The sequence below is a fragment of the Anabrus simplex genome, chromosome 8, assembly GCF_040414725.1.
Source record: "Anabrus simplex isolate iqAnaSimp1 chromosome 8, ASM4041472v1, whole genome shotgun sequence".
NCBI lineage: Eukaryota > Metazoa > Arthropoda > Insecta > Orthoptera > Tettigoniidae > Anabrus > Anabrus simplex.
The window spans coordinates 81,358,016-81,363,149 of record NC_090272.1 but is presented as its reverse complement, the minus strand read 5'-3'; the positions used below and the strand labels follow the sequence as shown (position 1 = coordinate 81,363,149).

General features: G+C 41.7%; 1 non-coding gene across 1 annotated transcript; it reads right to left on the bottom strand.

Moving 5' to 3' along the window:
- Positions 1-843: 843 nt before the first annotated feature.
- TRNAR-UCG (transfer RNA arginine (anticodon UCG)) lies at positions 844-916 on the bottom strand. The gene has a single exon. It is a non-coding gene; the product is annotated as a tRNA-Arg (tRNA).
- Positions 917-5,134: the final 4,218 nt, after the last annotated feature.

Here is a 5,134-nt window from a genome sequence, read left to right as displayed (position 1 = left end):
TTACCGTGTTTCCACTTGCCCATTATCAATACAAATAGTCGACCCTGCCAGGATTCCACCGTGGAATCTCCGATCCGTAATCAGACACGTTAACCATTGTAGCACAGGGCCTCCGCAAAGTCTTCCAGTACGGAAATATTTCTTTTTTTTCTTCTTAATCTGTTTGCCTCCAGGGTTTTTCCCTCGGACTCAGCCAGAGCTCCAACCTCTACCGGCTCAAGGGCAGTGTCCTGGAGCGTGAGACATTGGGTCAAGGTATACAACTAGGCAGAATGACCAGTACCTCGCCCAGGTGGCCTCACTTGCTATGATGAACAGGGGCCTTGCGGGGGATGGGAAAGATTGGAAGGGATAGACAAGGAAGAGGGAAGGAAGCGTCCGTGGCCTTAAGTTAGGTACCATCCCGGCATTTGCCTGGAGGAGAAGTGGGAAACCACGGAAAACCACTTCCAGGATGGCTGAGGTGGGAATCGAACCCACCTCTACTCAGTTGACCTCCCGAGGCTGAGTGGACCCCGTTCCAGCCCTCGTACCACTTTTCAAATTTCGTGGCAGAGCCGGGAATCAAACCCGGACCTCCGGGGGTGGCAGCTAATCACGCTAACCACTACACCACAGAGGCGACTCAATGGAAAACTATACTGGTGATAAATAGATAACTAGCAAACAAACCCTTTAGTTGGTATAAACTAACTTATGTCTCTGGCAGATGAACATCGTGCCATAGTCTGGAGCTGTCGTGACTGGTGAGAGATGCTGCGGCATCATTTTGAGATCAATAGTAGTGCAATGGCCTTTAACAAATTTGAAATTAAGTATCTTAATACCAAACATAAAATATTCCGACCGTGACAGGATTCGAACCTGCAATCTTCGGATCCGAAGTCCGACGCCTTATCCGTTAGGCCACACGGTCTGCACGGACTCGTCGCTAGCATTACGTTTAACCATATACTGCAACCTGCCAACAAGGAGACCTAGTCAAGATGTAACCAGCAAATCGTCCGCGTACGTAGCATAATGGCTGGTGTTAGCTGCCGTCCTTGGAGCTTCCAGTTCGATTCCCGATACTGCCAGAAATTAAAAACTCGCAGGAGGGCTGGTATGTGGTTGAAATGGTACATGCAGCTCACTTCCATTGGGGGTGTGCCTGAAAAGAGCTGCACTACCTCGGGATGAGGATACGAGTTTACTTTACTTTACCACCATAATCCTGCATGCGTTTTCGATATACGAGCGGGTCATAACGAGAACTTTTGACTAGTCCAAATTTTCTTTAAATATTAATTACATTTGGTCCGTCTCTGTGGTGTAGTGGTTAGCGAGATTAGCTGCCACCCTCGGAGGCCCGGGTTCGATTCCCGGCTCTGCCACGAAATTTGGAAAAAAGTTGTACGAGTGCTGGAACGGTGTACGCTCAGCCTCGGGAGGTCAAGTGAGTAGAGGTGGGTTCGATTACCACCTCAGCCATCCTGGAAGTGGTTTTCCGTGGTTTCCCACGTCTCCCCCAGGGAAATGCCGGGATGGTACCTAACTTAAGGTCACGGCCGCTTCCTTCCCTCTTCCTTGGCTATCCGTTCCAATCTTCCCATCCCCCCACAAGGCCCCTGTTCAGCATAGCAGGTGAGGCCGCCTGGGCGAGCTACTGGTCCTCCACGCAAGATGTATCTCACGACCCAATGTCTCACGATCCAGGACACTGTCCTTGAGGTCGAGGTTGGATCCCTCGCTGAGTCCGAGGGAAAAACCGACCCTGGAGGGTAAACAGATAAAGAAGAAAACCTCACATTCACTCTACGGATATCAACCTGCTGAAAGGAGATCAAAATCGAGAAAGAGCTTCCTAACAACTACTCAACCGTTGCAAGGAACAGTTGCAAAAGCACAACTTGCCATTTGGAAGGAGAAAACTAGTAATTTGTCGAATGGATGGAACTGAAGGAATCTCTGCCTCCTGGCCACACAGAGAACTGGTGATTCTGGAAGTCAATGAATGGACTGCGAACTGAAATTGCAAGAACAAGGGGCAGCTTATATAAGTGGCATTTTCCGACCAAGAAAGTTCTGTGTGCTTGTGGCAAATTTCAAACATCATAACATTTCTTATGTTGTCCGTTGTGTCCATCCAGATGTACAATGAGTGATTTGACTGAAGCTAATTCAAGTGCTCTCAAAGTGGCTAAGTATTTTTTAATGTTTTCGTGTTTTGTACTTCTGACACGAATACATAAATAAATCACCACCACCACCAGTAGGAACAACAACACTGTGTCTTTTTACAATACTGTAAATACGCACCTCTGTCTGCACAAAGACTGACAGTATCTTCAATAACATTGAATGAATAACTAAGGTATAAATATTTCTCAGTTTTTTTTTGTAGTGAAGCGCACAGTAAACATCGGAAGTGAGAACTATGACAAACCTTGTCACGCAAACAGGAAAATTCTTGGAACGCTGGCAGTGGTCAAGTGGACTAACGTTTTGATGGCCGATGCAAGGAGCTTGAAGAAGACTTTAAGGAACTGACCTGTGATGAACGTTCGCTTAGAAGAGTTTGCATACTCCTAGATAGATTGTGACTACTTGTCTGAAAACTGAACTTTCAACTTGATCCAAATTGGTTACCAGCCAAGATGACTGATATTCGGCATCACCACACTGTATGAGTAGTAGTTATTCTGCATCACTGTTGATTCGACTGGGTTTCTAGAATCATTTCGGAGCATCGTATTTCCTTACATGCTGCTTCGTGACATTATCACCTGCATACCTGTGTATATTCAATAGGTGTCTCGTGCAATTCTCTCCAGCAATTCCCAAGGTGAGCACCACCACTCAGGCAGTAGACGTTATAGAGACCGCAATATAGGAGAGATTAAAACATCTCTTCACTGTTTATATGGACCATGTCCTAGTACCAGAGATTATACACCCTAATTCTTGCTTATGAAAGTGATATTGTTTAACGAGAACTTGACACACTAAGTATTTTAAATTCATAAAATGCTACAAACATCTATCCTTCGCAAAGTGACTTTATCGTGTGTTTTGCTTCGTAAATCACTACCTTTCTTAACTATGCCGAATTGTTTATTGGAATAGAGTGCGGCTATTTATAAAACAAACATTTTGTGTGTTTCAGTCGAGCCGAGGACTTACAAAGTGAAGCTGGGCATTGTTTACAGAATATTTCGAACTGGAATAATTGTTCTGTTTAGAATTAATTTTTTATTGCAACAATCAATGCCTGACAATTATAGAGTTAGATGACAAACTGTCGACTATTACTTTAATTGAAATCAGAATTAACCTCCAAGCATGTTACTAGAAAATGAGATTTGAACAGCAATATACCCAGGAAATATTTATTAAAATCACAACGGTTCGAAACAAACTAGATACAGTATAGCAAACATGTGCAGTGGACAATGAACTGATTGAATAAACAAATATAGACACTACGCCTAGGTGCATAGTGTGTTCACAGGACAAGAAGAAGAATATAATTCTTCGATGACATGACACTTGAAATTTCATGCTTCGTCTTAAGAGACAACGCTATTCACTAATTAAGCAGAAACATATAAAGAATTCGTCGTGATTCTGTGAACTGTCTAAAACACTCTTAATAGTTACAATCGAAATTACCAGGGAAATATCTCCCCAGGGTGTTAACTTCACGAAATACAATTTTGTCTATTCGTTGCTCATAGACTAGTTGTGATTCAAGACAATTGTGGTCGAATTTTGTTGCTCATAGACTAGTTGTGATTCAAGACAATTATGGTCGAATTTTGTTGCTCATAGACTAGTTGTGATTCAAGACAATTGTGGTCGAATTTTGTTGCTCATAGACTAGTTGTGATTCAAGACAATTGTGGTCGAATTTTGTTGCTCATAGACTAGTTGCGATTCAAGACAATTGTGGTCGAATTTTGTTGCTCATAGACTAGTTGTGATTCAAGACAATTGTGGTCGAATTCTGTTGCTCATAGACTAGTTGTGATTCAAGACAATTTGTTACAGGGTCAACTTTATCAGATCTTACCGCACACAGGAGTGTTTTGACTTTCAATCAAAGCTCATCCTAACATCAGATTATAGTGAAGCACTTTAATTTCTGGTGCACATATATAAGATAATCACAGTATTTTTAACGGAGTTAGAGAAGCACACGAAAATAATTTTTCGATTTTAGAAACACAAATGTCCCTTCTCTTTGTATTTTCTTGTTCGATTTTGTATGTTTAGTGCGCATCCCGAAAGCTTGTTGGATAGCCAATAACGTCTGCCATCGGCTATCATACACAGCCTAGGATTCACTAAAGGGACATATAAGGGAAATTAGAAATAAGGTATTTCTCGTTGCTTTCCTGATTGAGGCAGGAGATGGTAGTACGTGTCAGTATGCCAAGCCCACTGAAACGCACGCACTAATTGAGCTACACTTTCGCACCATTCACAACAGGGGCTGGCTGCACAAGGAATAGTATCACTATACTAGCAGTGAGAACCCTTTTTGTACATTTCTTGGGGAACGTGATAGTCAAATTGCACAATCACTGAATTCGCACCTTAGTTCAAGAACCGGCCAATTCGTATGGGATTTTTGAAATGAAAGGTGTACATAAACTTGAGGTCCTGCAGCTATAATTACGACATGAACAGTTACGTAAACCTACAAGCTTATTTGTTTGTTTGCGATACACATTTTAGGCTAATAACGTTTGGATAAAGGACGAGGTGGAATGAGAAAAGAGTAAAATCTAGGAACAACTAAAGAAATGAAGTTCGTCCACCATGGCTCCTTCTTAATGAACGAATAAAGTTTTAAAACTGTTTTTTCAAATTTTGATATCTTTGTGCTGTGACAACAGATTAGTTATTAGGAAAACATCTTGCATTCCAAGGAATGAGAACATATTTGCACTTATAATAACTAAAAACGTACACAATCCCTTATATTCCAGAACATTTGCACTTATGCTAACTACAAACGTACACAATCCCTTACATTCCAGAACATTTGCACTTATACTAATTACAAACGACAACGTTTTGACGATGTACAAGAATAACTGTATGTACGTATCATAAACATAAATAATTCTGAAATTAAAAATTAAGTTCC